Here is a 24,831-nt window from a genome sequence, read left to right on the forward strand (position 1 = left end):
AACAGTAATGTCTATTTGACTGGTGGTGTATTTTTGTGTGTGCTTTTGTCTTTTTTTTTTTTTTAATTTGCAATCAGACAGAAAAAACACATCACCTTTCAAAAATATTTTTTGGGCTGATAATCCTTCTTATTTATGTGCTTCAATGAAATCCCCATAGCAAGTGAGGGAACGGGGCCTTCCAGCACTGTTAGAAAATACTAGAAAAATCTTCAAAAGTACATCAAATTCTTGCTCTGATGCAGAAGCAATGATGTTTCTGCAGTCTGGATTACCTGAAGATGCAGTGAGAGAACCAAAATGGATCAACTACGGCCACCAAGAAGCACATTTTCATTGCTGCCAACATGGACCTAATGCCAACAGTTTAAATAAACATTCTGCTGAGCTTCTTAACTTTCCTGGTGAGTTGCCTTTGAGGCAGACACATCATTTTGCCTAAAACCGGGGACTCTAATGGTAATTTGCCATTTTTATCAGCAAAAGCATCCAGTGAATGCCTGTGTGATTGATTTTGCCTCCTAGTGACTCTCTCTATGCTTGATGGACCAGCAATGCTGCTAAAGGCAGATTTGTTCCCCTTCCCTCCTCACTCTCCCTGACAAGTACAATGACGCGATTTTCACCAAAGTATTTCCTTTATCAGATGGATTGTCTGAGGACAACCAAGGACTTTCCGTTGGTAGTGACACCAACCATGCAGGGTGTGCTCATCACTGATAGCAGACCCAGAGAGTTTTATCCCTCAATACTGATGTCACATGGCACACTTGTACATCCGCTGCTTTAGATCACAGAGTGAAAGCAAAAATGGAAATGCACTGAGGTGTACAAAACTTCTATCAGATATGATTTTGTTTGCATTTCTAAATGGAGCAGCAGAGAAAAATTTGTTTTGTATATACACTGAAGATCATCCTTCTTCTAGGATTCATAATGCATCTACTCTCCAAAATACTCCTAATATTTCAAATTACCTCAGCCCTTATTTATTTGAGCCTAAATTCATAGCATGCTGAATCAATGTTCAACATGAAAAAACAGAACTGTGCGCAGGCTGGAGTAGCTCCTGGCAGCAAAAAATTATGAGAGCAATTAGGCCACATATCTGAAAGGTCACTTTACTGGAAGAAAGTCTTTGAAACTAATGACAAACCTAAATTTTTTGAACTATCATTACCAAACTAGTTTGTGAATTTGCACAGTAAAATTTTAAGTCAGATTAAAGTCATCTGTGCTTCCTTTTCATTCAAAACCCAAAAGCAGTACAATAAATTGAAACTGAGGGGTGTGAGGAACATATATGCTGCTGTAGTTGCTCAAAAGTGTCCTACAGAAACTTGAGAAGAACATAGCACCCAGTTTCTTTCACAGTACAACATATCTTCTACAATGGTAGCTCTACTGATAATACCTAGGGTAGCTAGGGATCAGTAGGCTGGACAATAAGGAAATGCCCTAAATGCCTGTTTTTCCAAGAGCCACGGAACACTCCTAATCATGGAAAGACATATGATAGCATTTCTATGAGATCTGCATCTGACGTGGTTGTCCTAACCTCTTTTTAGACAATGAAGGGAAAGGAAGACAATTTTATAGAGCATGATTGATGGCTGCTGCCTAAAACCATGCCACCAAAGCAAGGTTTAGCAGTATCCATCTCTCTGTGTAAGAGACTGTAAAGGTGACTCAGAGCCTCATGTGACTCAGATGCTCATGTCTACAGCTGGATGAGGAGTGTCCTGCCTCTAAAGCCCAAGAAGTGCTTTGGAAGGTCTGCATGGATGCATGTTACCATTGTCACTAGAGACCTTCCAAAGGAAGGCTAAAACTTCCATACTGCTGCAGGCAAATAAGAGATCTTGTTTTCACTTTAACCCCAGATCAGCACCTGACCATGGGAAGTCATCATCAGAACAGCTCAGACTGACCTACAACAAAACAATCAAGATATACTGCAACCAAAGATGGAAAAAATAGTCTGTGAGAGAGGAAAACCCATGTAGTTTGCAAAGAGAGCAGGAAAGAAAAAGGGCCTTGATATCCTAGTGATATACAGGAAAACAAAACTCAGCTACATTCTTGTAAAGCAACCTCTGAAACAGAAGCATGCTTTTGAAAAAATCCATGTTCCCTGATCATCTTATCAAGGGTCAGGTGTTCATGAATCTGCAAGAAAGACAGGTCCTCTCCTGAACAAGGCAAACCCTTCTCTCATCTGCAGCAGTGCTACAGACTGGCAGTTTTCTCACACATTTTTCAGGGCCAAAGAGATGCAATAGGTGATCCCTCCATCCACAGGTTGCCCAAGTCCTAGCTATCTCTTCATCACTTAGGGCAGAGCACGAGAAGGAACGCTTTCTGCTTCTTATTCCTCTTACTGCTTTAAGACATTTCTTCTAACAGGAAAGGTGAAACACAGCAAAAGCAAAATCTTAATGGATTGGGTAAATCTTTTTACCTGCAAGAAATCTTGGGGCTCAGTACTGAGTTAAATTGTTGTAACATCCAACAGGCCCATCTGCTCATACTGTTGCCTCTTTCATGCAAATTGTTACCCTACCAATTACCAATTGTTAGTCTCTTTGTAAATTACAAAGAGATCAAGGTTACACCTGCTTTACAGGTACATGAATTATGGCATGTGATCTACTAGACACTGCCCAAACACAGTGACTTTTGATCTGCAAAAAATCAAACTTTGCTGTAATAAACACACTTGATAACAAAATAAAAAAGCACTTCAAAAGCATCATACCCTGCTTGAAGATACTATACACTGATAATCACAAATTCCAGCATGAACAATTAAAACACAATTTACTCAATAACTACATTGAACCATCAGTCATTATGCCTCCAAACATCAGAACAGTCTGTAATACCCACAGGAAGTATTTTTAAAAGAAAGAGAAGTCACAGGGAATGATTAAATGTTCCTTTCAGAGATAGTACATTTTTTCAGTTGTGTTCTCAGATGGATCATAATTTTCTGAATAAAACAAGGACTACTCAGTTATTTGTAATATTCCATTGATTCAACCTCCCAAAGACATTTGTATGCCATATTTCAAACCAAATTATTTCAATTTTTAAGCAATGCTTGCACAAAGCATGAAGTACAATTAAATGTAATAGTCTCCTTAGAAAGCTCACTGGGGAAAACAGAACTGAAGAGGTTCAGCAAAAAGTGAAACATTCTGTTTTAGACAGCAAGTTTTACCCAAAATTCATACTCTTTACAAAGTTACCAGAAAAAAAAATTGTAGATTTAGTGGGCACAAATGATTAGGAGACTGCACAGGTGGAGCAGGTCAATAGCACAGCTCCCTGGAGCACTGGGGCTCACCTGTTTGTCTCTAATGACACAGATGGACTACATCCAGCCCAACCACGTTTACTGCACTGCTGTGCAGCAGCAGGGTAATTGATCAACAGTAAAATCAACAAATTTCATGTGTGAAATAAGATGGAAGCAGGTTTGAAAGAGATGAGAAAACACACACGTCATGTAATTCATAAAGAGGAAGTAGAACCAAAGAGGAAAAATGACTGCCCAAGTTCTGCAAACTGGAGTTCTGACAGGGAGAGACAAACTGGAGCCAAATTATTCACAGAACCAGAGTCATCTCGAGCAGAAAGTGAGAAGTTTAAAAGTCAAAAAGTTAAGCTGCTAGTTTGGTGGAACCCTGCTTATTTTGTTTGTAGGCTGCATTCCTGCAACAAATTTTTAACGACAGTTAAGATCGTTAGGCAGCTGGATCGTATGCTGCCTAAAAGACACCACCGGACACCTCTTCCCAGTGTGATAATGAATGGATTTAATAACTTCTCTTTTTGGTGCACGAGGGATTGAAAAACCACCCCAAGCTTGTGGAGATTGCATTTCAGTTACTTCTCCGTGGCATTCAGCTGAGGGTATCCTGCGGAATGGACGCTCTCTGAATCAGGCGACACTAAGAAGAGTTTTTCCCTACACCACGTGGCCAAAGACCACCACCAGGAGAGAGATGTAAACTGTGCTCCTCAGAAGTCTGTACTGGCTGTTTGGCCACGACAGCACCACCTTCTACACGCTTAGTTTAAGACTGATTAGAGACCAAGAGAATACACCGTATTCCCTTGGTGTTTTCTCTTGGTCCGCAGCTCTCTCCCGCCTGCCTTCCCTTTCCCAACGCTAACCCTGAAACGGGGCCCTGCGCATCCCTCGGGATCCCCACCGGCCTCGGGGAAGCTCTGGCACCCCTGCCTTGCAATGATCAACCCCCGGCTGACTTCCCCCAGGGAGGGGGCACAGGGAAGGTCTGACCCGGCTTAACCCCGCCGAGGGGAACCACCGGCTCCGGGACCCAGCGCGAACCCGCACGGTTCCGCACAGCCCGCCGCGGCCACGCCGGTCCCAAGGGGAGGGAGCGCGGTGTGCGGAGCTGTCCCCTCTGCGGGGCTGTCCCCTCTGCGGCTCCCCCCGCGCTGCCCAGAGCCAGAGCGGCCTTTGCCGCACCTCCCACCCCGCCGGGAGCCCTCGGGGGTCCCTCATTCCCTCCCTGCCCGCTTTACCTTGGCGGGCGGGCGGCGGCGGCTCCGGAGGCTGCGAGGAGGCGGGGGCGGCTCTGCGGGACCCGGCCCGGCCCGGCCCGGCTCGGCTCGGCTCGGCTCAGCCCAGCGGGGCCCAGCGCTGCCGGAGGGAAGTGGGGCCGCCCCGCCGAGCTCTCAGCACCTCCCTCCGCCCCCAGGCCGGCCAGAGGCGGCGGCCCCGAGTCCCCTGGGCAAACCCCGGCCGGACCGAGCAGCCCAGCCCAGCCCAGCCCGGCCCGGCCCGGCCCTTGCGCTCCCCTCCCGCGGCCGCTCTCGGCTGGACAGCGCTGTCAGGCGCGCTCGGGTTTTCAAACAGATTTGAGTTTCTTTCCCCGCTCCCTTTAGTGACTCTACATCTTCTCTAACGTGCAAGGCACTTCTCTAACTGCTTTCATGGCATTTTTTTATCACTTCGTACCTTTGGAAAAGGCTGCCTGGAAGGGTACTTAAATTTTATTGTTGAAGTAGGAATGATTTTATAACGCGTTATATTACATAAAAAGTTGGGGAGGAAAAAAATAATCGAGACGTTTCCATCTGAAGTTTAAAGAGCAAGTGTCAGAAAATTCAGTGTGGCCTTGAAAACATTGATGTCACCAAGTTTAAGAGAGATTTTGCATACTGTAAGCCATGTGAAAATAGAACTCTCTCGATTCAAAATCCTGGTTTTGGTACCTACAACTTTGCCAAAACAATGCTTTTAGCAGATTTTTTTTCTTCTATATCTAAAGCAATGACAGAGAAGTGTAGTGAAAAAAGGTGAAGATGTCACCATCGCCTCCTTCTGTTACTTCAGTTTAGAGAAGTCACCAGGTAGTTTAGCTTACTCTTGTGTTTATTGGAAATTTGTATTAAAATTCCAGATTTTGCTCCAAAGTGGCCAAGAAATCCTGTGTTTCATTCCTCCAACACTGCTGGAGATGAAATAATTATGGCAGAAGGATGGTAGCATTTTAAACTACCACTATGTTTTGCACAGCAAATATGTTTCAATGCTTTGAGGGGCAATTGCTTTGAAAAAATCCAGCTGAGACAGCTCAGCCATATTTAAGAATGCATTTAGGAAAAAGTGCATTGTTCTGCCTGAATTATTTCAAATTATTTCACTGGCTAAAATTTACCAGAGTCTTTAGTGAGGTCAGAGCTTCATTTTTGGCCAGGCTCAGGAAAATACATCTAAATTTGGCAAACAACATTTGTAAAATCATGGAAATAGTTATTAAACTATTAGTTATTAGTTGAGGAACTAGGGAGTCTGAGATTCCATGGATACTGCATGTTGTTTTTGCTGACTTTATTTGCAGTTGCTCCTTTTGAATTTTTGGTGTCATTATGGTAAGAAAGATGTAATTTCAAAAGATTCATTGGCAATTATGTTTTTAAATTTATCCCAAAGTCAAATTTTAAATCAGCACTTAGCACTGAACACTCTGCATGTATTAAGGAGTAATATTGGATGTGCATTTTATTGTCAGAAAGTATATTTTTATTTCTGTATGTGACCTACCAATAACATGGTCACACCCTGAATACACTGGTGGTTTCACACTTATTTAGCTATTGTTAAATACATAACCAAAATATTTGTTAAGATAATATAGAAAACATCTATTCTGCTTGTAAAAGTAGCCTTTGTTTGCTTTGTCTCTAAATTTGTTCCTGTCCTCTCCACATATCCTGAAAAAGGCTGAGAGAGCTGAATGGCAGTATTTGCATACATTTGCAATATACTTGCATATATTTGGCAGCTCTCCAAAGCTCACCTGGCATTACCTATAAAAGGAACAGTCGAGATAAGAACAGCATAACTCTAGAAAGCAAAGGAAAAGAACAGAAATTCCAGAAAATCCTAAGTGCTATCTCTGCAGTTTTTGGTCTGTGTTCAGGAGCATGACGATTGTGCTCCAGTGGGATGGGTGGAGGCCATCACATATTCATAGGGTGGGGGGAATGCTACAGCAGATACAGACTTGATTAACACTGTGTGTTCTAATGTTAGAGAAAGCAAAGTCTGTGGGAAGAGGAAGTGGAAATAAGTAAAACTTCCTAATTTGTTTACTGTCAGATGAAATGAATGTGCAGCAGAATCGTTCCCCTGAATTCCAGCCCTACATTCTGCCTGCTCTCCTCCAGAAGCTTTTAATTTTCTAATGGGAAGAGGAGACATGCACTCCACCCAGGTTACAGCTGGGCATTTCTCAACAGTAGCATGACTCAAGTGCAGTTAGAAATGGTTCTTTTCCTTTTCCTTTTCTTATCTTGGGTGAGTAGATCACTGGGTAGATATGCTGTCATTATACAGCCATTGCTGAGGAAGAAAGAAGAGAGCTTTCTTGACCTCTCCAATCCTTTTGGATTGCATGTCCTAGTAATGTTTCTATAAAGCAGCAGATAATTTAGAATTAAAGCAGAACATCTGTTTTTGAAAGGGAACAAATAGATATATTTCTAGTGCCAGGAAACCAACAATCCCTTGGAAAAAAAAAAACCAAAACATTTTACCATAAATATGTTCCCTTAAATTTTATTGAAATCACTTTATACACTGACAATAATTACCTGACTTTGCAGAGACTGACCTTAATTGTCTCTACAGGGTAAATTAGACACTATGCTAAGATCTTACCTGCCCAGAGTAATGCAGGATCAGCCCATAGCCCTCAGTGTTATGAATGGAGAGGGTGCAGATATATAAAACACTGCCAAGCCATTGTGCCCCTGGCCAAGATTAAAAAAGAGGAAAATAAATCAGTGCAATTAATTAGAACTTTTGTCATAGCAAAACACAGATAATGCAATTGCAATTGAAAGGGTTGTTTGCTTTGGGGTTATTCAAACAAAATAACTTTCAGGTGGAAGAATGGAAGTTTTGATCATAGAGGACAAAGATATAGATACAAGCTACAAGATAGGATTAAAAATATGTGTTTAAGGGAAGTGATATATAAAGGCTGGAGTATCCTCTTTTCAAGTAGTACCATGCAAATACTGAAAATCTTTGGTACAATGACTGGATGTTCCTCTAGGATACATCAGATAAGTTCTTTCATCACAATACTTTTTCCAGAAAGCTTTAGGAGATTGCAATTAGTGAGAAGTGACTCACATCACCACAGCAGACTGCAATGTCAGAGCATTCTGGAAAAATGTTTGGCATCTTCTTATAAGGCCAAAAGTAAAAAGTATATGTATAAGGAAGTAGTGATGACAGGTTTTATGTTCTTCCAATATGTATTAATTTAAGGGTGGGTTTTTAAAAAAATTCATTTGTGTTTGTGCAATACAACAGAAGACCTGTAAACCCTGAAACTTCCTTACATGAAAGATGGAAAGCTCGTATTTAAGAGCTTATATTAAAGAAATTACCAAAAGCAACATTTAAAAAGTCACAATAAATCAAATTGAAGTATGACTGCATTGCATACAGAAGCTAGTCAACAAGAATATCATATAAAGTTCTTTAAAATTATAGCAAATTAAGAAGCTGAAATTCAGTGTGCTAAAGAGAACCATGACCCTTCTTCCCATCTTCTCTTCCATCCTTTTGAAGGCATCTTTCAGCGAATCAGAACTAAAAATAAAATTATTTCTCCATTACTCTGAAGAGGAAAGCATTGGTTCTTACAGTGGAAAAACCAAAAGCAAAACAAACCAGTATCTTAACCTGGATGAAAAGCTGAAGAAGATGTTTTAACCTGAAAATGTTAGCAGTGAAGCTGGCAAACTCACACTTTTAACTGCAGAAAATTAAAAGTACTTCTGAAAAGTCTGTGATCAAATCTTATTTAATAGAATTCTATCCACCATCATAATTTTAAGATGTATTTCCATTTTTCTTTTTCTTCTGTGTATGATAGGGCCTTGACTTAGGTCAAAAATGCTTCCAGTTTTGCATGTAGAATATGTTTAGGAAACTATTTAGATATCCAGGATTTACACTGTTAAAATTTCTTTTAGGTCTTGATTAATAAATCAGAGATGCCTGAAGGCAATTTTTTCACTGGACTCAATGAGTTTTAGATCAAAGTTTTCCTGCTCTCACATATAAAAATCATTGTGTACATCCATATTTCTTATAACTGCTCATACATAGCAGATATCTATCTATCTATCTATCTATCTATCTATCTATCTATCTATCTATCTATCATCTATCTATCTATCTATCTATCTATCTATCTATCTATCTATCTATCTATCTATCCCTTTCTGTTCCTTGTAGACATCTGTTCAAGTCAGCCCCCTTCTTCACTTGTGAGAGCTGAGCATCCAACATAAATTGCAGCTGAGGCAGGAAAAGCCTGACTAACACATCTCATTTATTACCTTTATTAATCTTATGATGAATGAAATCAGCTGCACCCTTAAAAGGAAACCTGTATATGTCATAGCATGGAATATTGAAATCTCATCTAACTTGTTCCAATACTTGTTATTAACTAGAAAATTGTAACCTGAGGGTCTTCATTTGAAAATGTCAGCATTTATTATTAATATAATTTCTTTAGCTGTAAAAAATAGGCTTTTTGATATTGCTCAGAGCAATGTGTGCAAAAGTTAGCTTAATGAGAAGTATCATTTTAAACTGAGCATTTGATTTTACAAATGCTAAACTAAGTGTGAAATGAGTAAGGTTTTGAAGCTTCTTACTGAAGTAAATATAAGGTACTTGAAGACAAAGAAAGAATTATCTTACTTTATTAATAGAAAGAAATTAATTATGTATTTTACTAATTTAAAGCTATTCAACCCATTCCTTACTCACTTCTTTCCTCTGGGATTTATTTCCCTACGCACTTTTCTTTCCTGATTGTTAAAATGTTGTAAGCATGGTTTATACAGGTGGAATGTTCTCTTGAAGTTTCGTCAATTCAAAGATGGATGTGTTAGCTTGTGTGAGAGCAAGCATGGAAATTGGTCCTCTGGTCACACCAGTTTAAATTTTCCCCTTTTTAAAATAAAGTTTAAGTGTTCTCCATTACCTGCTACACTTTGACTGTTTCATTACATTCACATGAATATTGAATAGTTCCCCGTTTCCTGGAGGCCCAGGGAAAGATTTAGGAACCCTTAATAATCTTCTTTTGACAACACAATAGTAGTTGCAAACAACTTTATAACTTAATTTTTAGATTTTTTTTTTCTGTTGTTCAGGGTTCAAAATAAATTTTTTCCACCCCCTGCCCACTTCCCAGCCATCCATTATTTTCACAGTGATTACAGAATTCTTTGAGGAGATAATTGTCAGCATTTTTTTCTGTCAAAAAGTATCTCCAAAATCTTTATCTTCAAAAAATTTATTCTTCTTTCCCTCTCAGCAGGTATTTTTTAAGTACAAATGCCAGGTTAAATCTTTTTGCACATTTGATTTGCTGTAGCTGCATGTCAGTATTAGGCTGCAAAGTTTTCTGCTGTGTCTGTCACTTAGAGCATATGTGTATTGATTGTGTAACATTTGCCCAGATGTAATGTGCATATGGAGTGAGGGATAGCATGAGGAAAGCTGCACTACAAACTACCTGTATGGTTTTTTCTGGTGTGCAGAAGTGCAAAATAGAGTTTTTCCACAATCACTTTTTTCTCATCTGCGTAAACACTGTCTGCAAGAAACAGATGGAAACCTTAAGAAATAGGCATCAGAACTGTTTTACCCACAAAGTTCCTGATAGCTCCTGCAAAAAACATTTCACGTGTGTGGCACTTACTGCTCATAAGGGGGGAAACTAGAAAGCAGAACTTGCTTTCAGACCGTGTACTAAATATGGAAGCAAGTGTGGGAACCTATTTTTAAGAGTTTCATCTTCTAGCCCCACCTCAAAGGGAGGTGCATATGAAATTAGTTCATGCATATGAAATTCACAGCTGGAATTTGGCTACACATTCAATCCTTCCTGGTAGGTCTCAGTGAGCCAGACCAAGGGGTGTCTTAGAAGTGCAAGTTGAGTCTACAGAAAAAGTACATGTATGGCAAAAATTTAAGGCTAAGGGTTTTGTAATACCATGGCAGCTTTGACCTGTCTTGGCCAGCTCAGATTATGTTAGATTTGTGTGAGACACAAGACAATATTTAAAAAAATAAATATTCTTTAGTTTCCACCCTACCACAATCTTGTATGATGAATCCTGAGAGAAAAGCTATGTGCTAGAGCTTAACACACCGCAGCAGTGATCTCAGCTTCACATGGCTGCTGATAAATAAGATAGTCAGGGAACTGGTTTATTTCCCTATTGTTCGTAAAATATTTGCTCCAAAAAATTATAGATTTTCTGAAGGGTATTATTTACTTTGTTCAGGTAATGCACAGCTGAACTCTGAATATTTCTATTAAGAATTTGGAGACCTTGAGCTTTCTATCTTTTTTTCTTCAGTTCAGGTAATGTACAGCTGAACTCTGAATATTTCTATTAAGAATTTGGAGACCTTGAGCTTTCTATCTTTTTTTCTTCAGTTCAGGTAATGTACAGCTGAACTCTGAATATTTCTATTAAGAATTTGGAGACCTTGAGCTTTCTATCTTTTTTTCTTCAGCTTTCTGTGGCCTGTAGTTGGTGCTGGTCTGTAACCAAATGTCTATGAGTCAAGCAAGAGTCAAGGTAAGACTCTCCTTCAACAGTGCAAAGAAATTACAATAACCCAGCTGTGGCCATTTGTGTCACTTTTGCTCAAGAAGCATCTCACTTGATTCACAAGAGCATAAGACAATGAAAGGTTTACTGGGAGAGAACCAAAATCTGTGTTTTCCAGATGAAGTTGTCAATATAGTTTTTCCATAGAATACAAGTTGAATATGAGCTCCCTTTGAAATTTAATAGGATCAATAATGTTTAAAAGAGGAACTTGACAATAGCATTGTGCTTCCTCTGGTAGCTTTTATTTTTGTTAATGTTAGGAGAACACAGTGAATTCTCACTTCCTCTTTAATTGAATAACTTCTGTTTTGCACTATTGCAATATAGAGTTGTATTATTTTTAGACTATGGTTATAACTAATATATTAAATGCTGTCATATTTCCCTCATATGATAGCTTGAGTGCCCATTTGTCAACAAAAAATAGTACTGTTGCACAATGATACAGCCACCTGCTGACCAGAACAGAGCTTTCTGTGAGAATCAGGAAAAACAGAAGTTAAAATCATTCAACAGCTTAGGTATTCCAGCCAGAATCACATGCTTTACTGGTCTTTCATGTTGCTGAGGATCAGGGTTCCTATACACTAGCTATGTCCGTGGAGGCAATTTAAAGAGTTTGTTGCAGGACACATTAAGGCAAGATGCAGCTTTGGGGTAAAATTTTTGAAGAAACTATGTCAAATAATATATCTTGAGCTTGAAAAACTGTTCCTTCTGCTCTAAAAATAAAATAAGCATGAAATATCTTTGGCTGATAATGTTTCTCTGAAAGTAAGGAAATGACTTTTTCAAATAGACCTAACTACTTCAATATCTTTAACAGTTTTGTCCAGGACTTTCTGAACAAGGGGTGGTTGTACTTCAGCAAAGCAGCTGAGGAAGTTCTTGTCCCATACTCATGATCACTCCACCATGACTGGTGTTTATGCACTGTGCTTCTTATGCATGTTGTAGTTTCTGATTCTGCTCCCTTTTTGCCACAGTGACATTAGTCTTCATCTCTACTATTACATCTGAACATAATTCAGATTGTGTACTCTTCACATTTCACTCTTTAATAGTATTTTTGCTCATTTTCAAATGCAAATCCTTTGCAATAGCATTTAGATTATCCCCAGCTGCCAGAAACTTTTCTAAGTACAGGTAGCTGTAGTAGAATAGCAAGTATGTGTACTACATTATCTTGAATTTAAAAAAGCCTTTTGCAGAGACTTTTTAGAAGTTTTAGATGTAAAAAATAACATGTGAAGGCTGTCCTAAATTTTAATAAATGGGCAAAGAAGAGATGAGGGCTTATGAGTCTATAATGAAAGAGAGATGGTGTGGAATGTGGAGAGTACATGGAGGAACTTGAAAAAGATCAGTACTTTGTATTTAATAGAGGTGGGAAGCCAGTGCCAGCTAAGGAATGCAGAGACAAAATGACACAGTAAAAGTATTAGGCCTAGAAAATAATTTTCAGAGCAAGAAAGAATAAATGAGGAGAGAAAGACCACAACAGGAAACCATGGATAAGAATTTGAAATGAAAGCCTTGCTTCAAGCTTTGACATATGGAAAGAGAGCACCTATTTTAGAGGTGCTGCAAGAAAACAACCAGCAATCTCTAGACACAGCTGGCCTGGGAATATCTGAGTCAAAGATGATGCCCAGTTTACAGCAGAGGAGGAAAGTTTGTGGAAGCAGGTATTTTCTTAAATCTTCTTAGGCTCAACTTGAGCTTGAGTTTACAGCTGGATAAAGAGAAAAGTTGAAAAACATATATTGCAAGTGAACCTGGAACATATAAATGTGCATTCCAAGTAAATTCAGCAACTGACATGCACTGTTTTTTTTAAGCAGTCAGTATTGTCGCATACTCAGTATGCTCTTGATTTGTTTCTTTTGAAGACTGTAAAGCAAACTTTGCCTTGGTGGTAAATTGTTATAAAAGTTACAAGACTTTCAGAGATCAATGCAGCATCTTTAATCATAATTTTCTTCTGTATTCTGGTTTTCCTTTTCCATGCCTTTTGATGCATGCATACAAAATGAACATCCCTTTTATGTGAACATACTCCAGAAAAAAAGTCTTCAAGATGTATAACTTTGCAAATATGTTCTTGTCTCATGAAGTGAGGATAGTCTTGCCTGACAACTCTATATACCACTTTTCCTCTGCAAGGATCATATGAAATGAAAAATATAATCCTCTTCAACTAAAAAGGAAAACTTCCATAGGTGAAATCCCCCTAATGAGATTCTTTTCCCTCTAGTAACTGTCTCACATTCCTTCCTTCTAAAGGAAGCTTGTTCTTTCCCTTAAAGCATATAAACTGATAATAAAGCAAGGGAGAGGAAAGTGAAGGACCTAAACAAGGGTGTGGAAGACCTGAGCTTGAGGTCTTTTAAGTCTGCCACTGGATATTTGTAACTATGTTACTAGTGGCACTAAAAACGACCTAAAAATGTCAAAAGAGCTAAATGTTGCCTCAGATTGTAAAATATATTTGGGTCCCATTAGCTCTGTGACTGTGCCTGGATGCCTGGAAATCTGCACCTTAACTGTCTAGGAATCAAATCACTATGGGATTAGGGGTGCATAATGCAGAGAGAACATTTCTTTAAGTCTCAGATGTGTTCTGAACATACCTGCACTGGACTGTGACCCTTTCACAAACTCTGGCCAGGTAAGTACCTCAGAGATCTAGACAGGTGATTTAACCACAGCCCTGAAACTCTAATGCAGCTCCTGAAAATACAAACACAGGATGTAAGTGAAGCTAAGGTAGTACCTGAGAAGAAAGACACAGATATTTAGCTTGCTCAACAGCCTTTTTCTTTATGGAAACAACTTTTTTGCCAGGTTAATATTATTTCTAGAAACAGAGGCCAAAGCAAACACTCTCCTTGGACTATCTAATGAAAATCTATCTTGAGTAGAATAAACTCAGCTGGGTCTCGATCAATCAGTGTTTGAAACATCTCCAGTTTGACTGTTAATGTGATTTTTTTTTGCCAGAATCTTGGGCTTTAAATTTATTTTAGAACTACAATGTTGAGGAAAAGTCTTTATAATTGATCCTAGTCTATTTTTGGGATTACCAAAATAAGGTCTTGATGGTGGGCAAATAGCCATACTGAAAAAAATATCCCAAAACGTCTCACAGCTTGGAGCAAAGATCAACATAAACTGTTTACAAAGGGATTTTGAGAGACCATCAGACACTGTAGCACTATTGAGAAGAGCCAGGTGTTTTACTGTGCAGATTTCTGCCCTAGGAACCACAGAAGTTAATTTGCTTGTTTTATACAGCAAGAGTGTACTTCTCTTCTCAAGGAGAAAGTGAATCCTTATTTATAGAAAGGCAAAAAGAGAAGCTTATCTTGAATGTTTGTTTCAAGAGCTTTTATAATTGCTAGGAAAACACAGAGCCCCTGATTTACATTTGCTCCTTCACATGAGGTAAATGAAGATCAAGTCTACAGTATTTAGTAGTCTAAACAGTCACAATTTAATTATTTTTGCAAGAATAACTCCCCTGTTCTTAAAACTTCAAGGCTGCATATGGAAATGCACAGATCTAAATTGATAATGCTGCCTGTCTTTGCAGAAACTATTCACAGCTATGCCCTTTCCTTTGGGTATGTCTGAAAAACTTTACACAAAAAACCTTCATGAATGAAGATAAAGAACTGGAAACATATAAGCACTCCATGCTATCACTCCTGTGCTGTTTCTCCCATTGTTGGTCTGGAAAATCAGAAATTGTCATAAGAAAGAAAGAAAAAGAAAGAAAGAAAGAAAGAAAGAAAGAAAGAAAGAAAGAAAGAAAGAAAGAAAGAAAGAAAGAAAGAAAGAAAGAAAGAAAGAAAGAAAGAAAGAAAGAAAGAAAGAAAGAAAGAAAGAAAGAAAGAAAGAAAGAAAGAAAGAAAGAAAGAAAGAAAGAAAGAAAGAAAGAAAGAAAGAAAGAAAGAAAGAAAGAAAGAAAGAAAGAAAGAAAGAAAGAAAGAAAGAAAGAAAGAAAGAAAGAAAGAAAGAAAGAAAGAAAGAGAGAAACTTGTCTTAGTAATTATTAAAACTGAAGTTTTCTTCCCATTTTCATGCTGAAGGCAAAAGGCACCAAGATGCATTTTATCTTTCTTGTAGCTCTGCAGTCTGGCTTTTTTGAAAATGACACTGTTATAAGTTGTGTCCATAAAGATTATCTAGCTGTCTTCTTATTTGTTCTCTTTGGCAGCCTCAAGACTGACTGGTGATATTTTTCAGCATTAATGAAATATAGACAACACTCAAGATTCTGTGATTTTCAATTCCAGGTTCAAGTCCCCATTTTAAACATTTCATACATTCAGTGACTGTATGTCTAAAAAACAAACAGAAAGATTATCAGATTCAGACCTGGTGTGTCTCTGGTCTGAAATGTCCACTGGAAGATTTCACATAGGTTACATTTAATTTCTTCATTTTTGGCTTGTGCTTGACATAGTAATTGTTTCTAACTGTTAGACATAAATCGATTAGCAGGAACATTGCCAAAAACTTTTCAAAATTTTAAGTATATAATTCCAAACACAGTTGGTTTTGGTTTCAGCTTTTTTTTATGTTCCAAGAAAACTAATCTTAACAGAATCTGTCAACCAAAGTAAAATAGAAACAGGACCATCTTGTCCTACTTCCATACTGGCAAGTCCTGTACAGAAGTTTTGGAAGTGAAGTTTAGATTTCTTAGTCTGTTATTCTTTATAACATAAGACAAAATCCTCTACACATACAGTCTGTAGTAAGCCAAATATTTTTTGTTTCGAAAAACATTGTTTTGTGATTTGAAGATTTTCAAAGATAATTAATTTGAAGATTTTCAAAGATAATAATTAATCCAGTGTTGCACTCAACAAATTCCTGATTTTGCAGGGTTTGGGGTTTTTTTTCTGCTTTGATTTTCTGCATGACACCATTTATAACTGGTTGCTTTACCATTCACTCTAGTGAATCCAGGACCTTTTCCTCTTTTTTCACCCATATTAGGTTTTAAAAATATTTTCTTTAAGCACCATTTTCCCTTCAGGCTCTTTGATGTTCCAAGAGTAGTTGGTACATTTTAATCTGACCTACACCATAATTACATCTGTTTAGATATATTTACTTTTGCAGGGGCCATGGACTTTTGATAGGTGGTAACCTGCCCACAATTTAATTTATACCAAATATTTAACATACAAGTATGTTCAAAGCCAAAGCTTTTATTAAGGCTGTAAAATACAACTTTCATGACTTGGAAAATGCAAGAACTAAGGCTGCTGGTTTAAATTAATTTCTATCACATTTTTTGCAAACACCTGAGTATGTATTGATGCAAACAGTTAAAAACCGGCAAAAGTGTATAAAAACTCAGACTAGATTTTATAATAGGAAAATCTGAGAGAGTATTACTAGCTAAGGATAGTTTCTGCTACTCCTGTAATGAAAAAGAGAAACTGCAGGTTAGATTTGAGGTTGTCCTCCGGCCATTAGAAACAGTGTATGGAAGGAAATACAGCAGCTAAAGTGGATAAGTTAGATAGCTCTTGCACCTGCTGACATTGATTTAAAACACCTTTTTTTTTGTCCAGCTAGGAACCCTGCCCCACAACTCTTGTTAGCCTGAATGTACACTGATATGATGTACCTCAAGCACACTTTCTGTATGAAGGCATGGAAACACAATAAAGTCTTCCAAAACTTGCTCTACATCCACACAAGAGAAATCTTCCCTCATCATTTGCGTGCTTTTCCCATTACCATGGTATAGGGATCCTGAAGAAAAAGAGAAGACTCCTTGTTAAGGTGCTTTGATCAGGAGAATTTCTGGGTAGCCTGGTGATCTACAAACTTTCAAAGTAGAATGCAAAAATATCTGTCAAGGAGATTCTCTCTAACCAAGTATGAAACCATTAACAAGGATTCTGTGCTGTGCTTCTAATGCTCATGTGGCAGTACTGAAGGAGTGCAGTCAGCAATTCGGGGAACAGAAGGTGACTCAAAGATTATTATCACTTCAGGAGGCTGAGACTTGTAGCACTGAACTCGTGCTGACCAGCCAGTCTAGCCAAGTCTGAGATATTTTTATCATTGTGTCATCCAGCTATGAGTGCATCTCTTGGAAACACTGTTCTGTTGGCATGTTTTCTGTCAGAAGTTGCTGGTTCACTGAGAGTGAAACATTTCATGAAAGCTTATCTCAGTGAGCCTTCTAATGGAATACAGATAACTTCTGATAGTCCTCCGCAAGGCAGGACAGCTGCCAGTTTTCCATTCAGTCAGATCAACTCCTGTGTCTCTTCCTTATCTCAGGGATCCAGGAATACAAGGACCTCCTGGTATTCAGGGCTCCACTGCTCTTGGAAAAAATTGTTGCTTTTTGGAAATGCTGGGGATCCCTGTTTCCCAAATAACATTGTTAGCAGAATGTCAATTTCCTAGGAAATGTTTTAACAGTTTTCTTTCTAAATTGGGACAAATTAAAATTTCAAACGGCCAAGATTTCTCAGAAAATGCAAAGTCTGAGCTCTGACCAATTCCAAGTATTCATGGTACACTCCAGCTGTAAAATCCTAGATTATGTGAAGTCTGAGAGCCTGGAGGGTTATCCACAGGGCAGATACAGCTTACTTGGAAGAAGCAGTTGCAACACAGAGCAGGTCTGCAGAGCTGTGTGCAACCCTGTGAGCCAGTGTGGAGCACACTGACACACTGATATGAGGCAGCAGACAGTTTTTCAGAGAAACTACAATGGGCTGTGGAAACAATGAAATGCTATTAATTTCAAGCTGTGGTGTATGTATTCTCCTGCTCAGTTTTAGTACAATTAAGAACTACATTGTGAAAAGGATCTAGTTTTCCCCCAGCAAATTGGGAAAGAGATTTGTATTTCCTGTCTATGGTCTATTTTGACCATAGATGTAGAAGCCACAAAATAAACTTGCACTACCAGAATAATTTGATCTGCTTTTTTTTAATGAACATTCACAAAAATTATTTCAGGTGATTCCCTTAAATTGGATTGGTTAGATAACAGATAATTCCCAAACTTACTTAGAAAAGGAGATTCTTCATTTGTTTGTAGCTACACTGCAGAGCTGTTGCTGCTGCTTCTGCGCAGGTGGCTATTAACCATATGTGTTATCTGAGACCTTTAGCATTGATCCTCTCACAGAGAATAGCACTTCTTTTTTCCAGTTCTCAGTATCCATATGCCAAGGTAACAACTTCTTCTTGGGTGCAACTTAACAACAGTAAAGTATGTCCCTTGAACTATACTGTTTCCCTTTTCTATTGCTTTCATGAAACCCTGAAATCTTGTGGAGGGGGGGAGTTGTTTTAGTATTGTCATTATTCAGTGGAGTTTCTACGTCTTCTCCCTTTGGACAGCTGTGAGTTCCCATTTCTTTCCCCCTGCCAAATAGATGGTAAACTGTTACCTGTAAAGGGCTGACAGTCTGGACATCTAAGGGAGGCTATTTGTGGGATTGGATGCTAGTTCTTGATGGAGGATGTACCAGAGAGAAGCACTGCTTCAGCGACTTGGCTCTCTGCTCTGTTCATCTAGTGGTTCAGTCATCTGAGGAATAGTTACAGGCAAATTAGTCACCAGATATCATTGCATGCCATTTTGCCTGACCTAAAATCATTAAAGGAAGGAAGGAATAAAAGTTTGAGGTCTATCCCTTATGTATTGCAAACTGTTTGAAATGGCTGCTTTAGGCAAAACTTGTCAATCCCTTGACATGCACTATTACCAGTTCAACTATTATTAGTTCATCTATACTTTGGTTAGGAATCTGTTTACAATGTATGGAATTAATTTATTGAAATCCAACCTAGAAGTAGGGGGCTGAAGATTAGTGGTCATTTAAAAGAATTTCTAAAGAAAAAACTTAGCAGTTCTGAAAATACTGAAAACACCTTGGGAGTTAAATTTGCTAATTTTCTGAAAAACAGTGAAGGATACAAGGCATTGAGCAAAAGTAGTGTGTTTCAAATGCTGCCTGATAGCAAGTTAGATACATTCTGGTAGGATTTCTTTCTCTTTAGTTTCTTTTCCTTCCTTAGCTAATGTTTGTACAAAACTCCCATTAGCTTTAATAGCAAAACTCAAAACTACTCCCATGTTTTTCATCTGGAATAAATATTGATTTAACTATCAGTCTTCTTTGGTAAACAACATCTACTAAAAATGACAGCAATACTTGGAATTTTAGCCTAAAAATAGTCTTGTAAAAAATAAATAATTGAAAACAACTAGACAAAAAATATTTATTTTGTTCTGGTTGGGTTTTGATTAGAGAAAAATGCGTATGTGGAAAGGTATGTACTGTAAGCAGTGCTGCTGGATGAAGTAGTAATTCAAATTGCTAAGTTAAGCATGTCTGTAAGGCCTGCAGGATCAAATAATTGTTCAACATTGTTATTGTAAAAGATTGTGAAAAGTGGGAAAACAACGTGGGGTCTAGATTTAGGTACCTGGCAGGGATTTTTTCCAAAAGTGCTGCATGGTTAAACTAGAAATTAAAGAGAAGTAAATCACAATTATAAAATGTGTTATGTATGACTGTTTGGATGTGTTTTGTCATCCACATTGCAAAATATCATCCAACTCCAAACGTTATTCAAAAATGCTTAATGCAGGTTGTCTGGACATTTCAAAAAGTGGCTCATGCACAGAGCGCGCTAGAAAGAACATTTTACTTCATTCAGCTGCCTCAACAAAGAAACAAGCAGAGAAAATGTGCCGCTGATCTTTGGTGAAAGCCACCGGCCTTTAAGGACGCGGTGCATCCTCCCGGGTCTCTGTCCCCTCCGCGCCCGGTGCCCAAAGGCAGCGAGCCCGAGCGAGGGGCGGCCAGGACGGGCCGGGACGGGATGGGGACGGCGACAGGGTCAGGGACAGGGTGGGGGACAGGGTCGGGGACAGGAGGGGACAGAAAGGGACGGGGTCGGGGACAGGGTCAGGGACAGGGTCGGGGACAGGGCCGGGGACAGGAGGTGACAGGAGGGGACAGGAGGGGACAGGAGGTGACAGGGCCAGTCGGGCCGTGCCGGGCGGGCAGGCGCGGGGCCCTGCTGCCCTCTGGCGCCCCGGGCCGGCAGCGCCGCGGGCCCCCCCGCCCCGGGGCTGCGCGGGCTGCGGGAGATGCGGGTGATGCTCCCGCAAGGGTCTCGGTAAGATGGATCTCGAAAGGGGCAAAGCCCACCGACCGCTGCACGGGGAGCGATAGAGCTGCTGTGGCTGCTTGAAGGGGGAGCTAAATTAATCTGGTTTGAGTTCTTTCTGGGTTTGTGGGCTGGTTCAGAGCAGCAGGGCTGTTTTGCAGCAATTAGCCCAGTCTTTCTTGCCTGTCACATCCAATTTTGGCACTTGCAGAGGGTGCTTTTTGGGGGAATCTAACAGGATATGCTCTTTTCTGGACAGACACCAAACAGGTACCAGTGCCTGACCAGGGCTGTAGCTGTGCAAACCAGTGCTGAATTATTTTAATTACTGTCAGGTCTGAAGAACACTCCCCAAACTGCAACTAGTGTAGATGTAGGAGCCCCTCACTTATTTCTTTGTTCTGAGCAGCTCCTTTTGTGCCAGCAAACACAGCCAATCTAAAAAAATGCCATGAAAAACAAAGGCATTGCTCCAAACCATCTTTCAAACTCATGAAGTAGGGACTCTCCATCCTTACACAGTGCCCATGCGGGGAGGGAAAGCAGGAGTACAACAGGTACAGCTTTATGTGTATTTACTGAAGTCACTGACTTCAGTTTGGATGTTCAGAAGGTTTGCTGGGTGATTCTGGTACCTATGCACCTGCTCACAGTACCTACAAATAGTGTCATGTAGCTGATATGCCCTGCACTAGACATCAGCAGAACATACATTTTTACATGTGTCACCCCCTCCATTTAATTGATGCACAGCTTTTCAATCAGAAGGGATGGCGTCCATGAGTTTATGCTACTTGTCAAACCAATGGAAGCATTTCTCACTGCTGCATTCTGTGTTACAGACACTTCCAAATGTCTGTAACATTTGGAAGTCAAATGTGTGAATCAATACTCATGTTGGCACTATCAAAAAGCTTTTTTTTTCCAGAAAAAAAAATTGTTATTAAGGCTCAGGTTTGAAGGTAAATTCTCTTCTTATTTTTCACATTGGTGTATAAAGAACTCAAATTCAGGAGAGTTGCTCTTGATCTGTGTAGTGTCTGAGAACATCATGTCTCATGTCATTTAATGAATTATTAGCCTGAAGTTGTAGCCACTCTGGGAATCATCCCCAACTCTATAGCCTTTTTTATGGCATTTCTGAAGATGATCCAAAGATGAGTTTGTATCTTATGTAACTTTATATGTACTGGCACAGATCCCCAAAATAATACAGCTGTGGTAGCAATGTACTGGCTGCAAAACATATCAAGGAACTAGAGAAAAAACACAGGTATTCATTTAGAAGAAAAAAAAAACCTAGCTCATGCAGAGCTCCATACTGGAGCTGGGCTGTGGATTCCCCAGAGGGACAAACTGTGGAGGTTTATCTCCATTTATTCTATGCCTTTTTATAGACCTACTGCAAGCCATAGGAAAACACAGGCTCTCTCAGGAGCAGTTGACCCTGGAATTCTATTTCTGTTGAAGGGCAAGGCAAAGAGTGAAGGAGCTGTTGGGCATTTCATGTAGAATCTGAGCTGACAGGTATCCCTCTCCCAGGCAGGTGTTCTGGAGCCTGGCAGGTCACCATCCCTGCAGAATTCAGCAGAGGTTACAACCCCTGTGTATTGGAGCCTTTACTGCTGCTGCTGCACAGGGCATTTCAGTTTTGACAAGCCAGTGTTTTCAACATAAGTAAAGCTTGGTCAAAAAATGGCAAACCAGTTTGCAAGTGGTGTATTTGGTATGCTTTTCCAGTGGCAAGGGAAACAGTAAATGAATCAGCCTGAAGATTCCCAAGAAGTTTCAAACAGTTTTTGTAGGGAAAAACAACCCTGAAACAAATCAACCAACCAACAAAACAATACGGTTTCTCCTCTTTCCTGTATAAGTGATAGCAAAGGGACTGTGTGAGAGCATTGCAAAGATACTCTGAAGGGGTTGTATACGTGTGTGACACCGTAGATAGAAGGAAGCTGAAGCTAATGAATCAATAAATAGAATTTTCCGTAATTCTTCTGTTCATAGCTATTGTATCTGTGCCGGCCGACTTCCCAAAGCGGCGTCGCAGTTAGTGCTGAGATGGACACATACTCGGTGTCGCTTTCCCGCGGCAGCATGTGGAAGAGATTAGGTAAGCGAGGTGGCTCCTGCTGCGGGGAGTTATTCACGCCTCGGAGCACTTGAAAGGTATGCTGATCCTCACACCTCGGTGTGAGCGCTGCCAGGAGCGGCCCGGGAAAGCTGCTTTATCAGACAGCAAACACACCCGGGCATAGCCCTATGGCTGCCCTGCTCAAAATCGGTCCTTGGCTCCGGGTCTGCTGTGGCCCTCGGCAACCTCCGAGAAAGCGGCAGCTGCAATCGTGGTTACCTTCGATGGAAGCTCCTGACGATCGAAGTGGGAACCAAGAAATCCAGACTACCCATAACTTTTTCAGCCGCGTGAAATTTTCTTTACTGGAGACTGTGTCGCGCGTGTATTTCACTCCTGTTGGGTTTGAGGTTTTGGTTGTTTGGCTTTTGGGGTTTTCTCCCCCCCCTTTTTTTTTTTTTTTTTTTTTTTTTTTTTTTTTTTTTTTTTTTTTTTTTTTTTTTTTTTTTTTTTTTTTTTTTTTTTTTTTTTTTTTTTTCCTAATGCTCAGTAAAACCACTCGAAACAAAAGCCAGTCTTTTAAGACATGTACATATCGCTGTCTGGGCGCCACGGGATAACACAGCCGGGAACGCCGGGGGGGAAGCCGGAGCCGGCGGGAGCCGCGGGGCCGCACCCGCCTCCGGTCCCACCGCCGCCCCGGGCAGCGGCAGGCGCTGGAGCAGCGAAGGAGTTAAAGGGAGGCGCTTGGGAAATCTGATGCTAACGAAGCCCCAGGAATGTTGCACATTTCCATTCCCCTCCAGCTTTCGGAGGAGGTTGGTCCCCGCTGCGGGCAGCCGCTCCGAGGAGCCCGGCCCCGAGGCCGCACTTGCTTCGGGCGCCGCCCCGCACCTTCCCGCAGGTTACGCCGGGAGACTCCGGGGAGGGACGGGACGGGGGTGAAAAGTTTTTTCTAGATTTGGGATGCTGTGACCGTGCCTGCACCACGGAGGGAGAGAAGGGTGGGGGGCGGGGTTCCGCGGCTCTGCGCACCCCGGGCTAGGGCGGAGGGCGAGGGGCATCTGCCCTGACCCGCCGCGGCCTCTCTTCTCTTGCAGGCGCGGCCAGAGATGCCGGGGAGACGGCTGTGGTGGGCGCGCTGCTGGCTCGGCGTCTGCCTCTCGCTGCTGGGCGCGGGGGGCGGCTCGGCCGAGCCCTGCCAAGGACCCCCGTGCCAGGGCGGCTCCGCGCCCCCGCCGCCCTGCCGCGGACCCCGCTGCGGCGGCCGGGCCGGGCGCCCGGCGCGCTCCTTCCTGCAGGGCGCCGCGCCCCTGCGGCCGTCGCAGGGCAAGGCAGCGCCCGCCGCCCCGCTGCCCGCCTGCCCCGGCGGCGACTGCGCCGCCAACGCCACCCAGCGCGACTGCCAGGGCCTGGAGTGCCGCCTGCTGCCGCCCCGCCTGCGCCCGCGGCCCCGCGGCCCGGCCTGCGCCTCAGCCCCCGCTGAGGGCTGCCCCGAGCCCGCCCTGCTGCGCGCCGCCGACAGAGCCGCCCAGTTCGCGGGGGACGACTTTGCCCACGGCGCTCCCGAGCGAGGCGGCGGCGCCCCGGGCGTGCAGCTCACCTGCGACGTCAAGCCAGGTGTGGGGCGGCGCGAGGGACCGCGGGCGGGAGGGCGCACCCCACACCCTACACCCCGCACCCCACAAACCATCTCCGCCCTGCCGGGGCACGTAGGGTTCCTGCAGCCCGCGGAGGCTCGGTGCGGTCACGGAGAGCCGCAGTGTGTTGGGTCTGCTCGGGACGGGCAGGTGTCTGCTGGGCCAAGGGGCTTCAGCACCTCTGAGAGCCCAGACGCAGGGGCACCTGAGCGACTGTGCCACAACTCCTCGTTTTGGGAGAGTTAGGAAGAAAATCCGGCACTGGTCTTCACATTATGTGAGGGAATTGCTGCCGTGGCTCCTCTCTCTGCTCCCCTTCCTCTCCCCTCCTTAAACACTTGCACCTCGGAGACCTAGAGCTGAGTAAACGTGGCAGAATCTTTTTTTAGTGCAGTTTTTAAACAAGTTTGAGTCTCTCTCTTTGCAGTCTGGTACTTCTGGTATTCTTCCTTTATAGCACTATCATAAAAAGCTTCCATGGGGTGCATTCCATACCCAGGCTGGTGCCATTGGTAAGAAGCCTGCTATTGGTGCCAAACTGTCTCGCTGTAATAGCCAGGGGGAAAAAATGGTAAAGGGTCTCTTGCAGTGCATTGTTTAGAACCCTTGCCTCTCCATTGACAAGCAGAGCTCTGGTGAATTCGATATCCCTGTAGGAAGCCAGGTACGTCTGTGGTTATACTCATAGGTCAGCAGAAGGTGTCTCTAATGGTCAAGGATTTGGATTTACTGACA

The 24,831-nt window shown here is 41.6% G+C and overlaps 1 protein-coding gene across 2 annotated transcripts in view; it reads right to left on the reverse strand.

Annotated features, from left to right (window-relative positions):
* The window catches only part of APBB1IP (amyloid beta precursor protein binding family B member 1 interacting protein), a 64,009-nt gene extending 59,326 nt beyond the window's left edge, over positions 1 to 4,683 (reverse strand). For both annotated transcript variants that reach the window (XM_059493418.1, XM_059493408.1), the window contains exon 1: positions 4,558 to 4,683. The gene's annotated coding sequence lies outside the window, so the exon portion shown is untranslated. The remainder of the gene's footprint in view (positions 1 to 4,557) is intronic.
* Between the last annotated feature and the right edge of the window lie 20,148 nt (positions 4,684 to 24,831).

The sequence above is a fragment of the Ammospiza nelsoni genome, chromosome 1 (assembly GCF_027579445.1).
Source record: "Ammospiza nelsoni isolate bAmmNel1 chromosome 1, bAmmNel1.pri, whole genome shotgun sequence".
NCBI lineage: Eukaryota > Metazoa > Chordata > Aves > Passeriformes > Passerellidae > Ammospiza > Ammospiza nelsoni.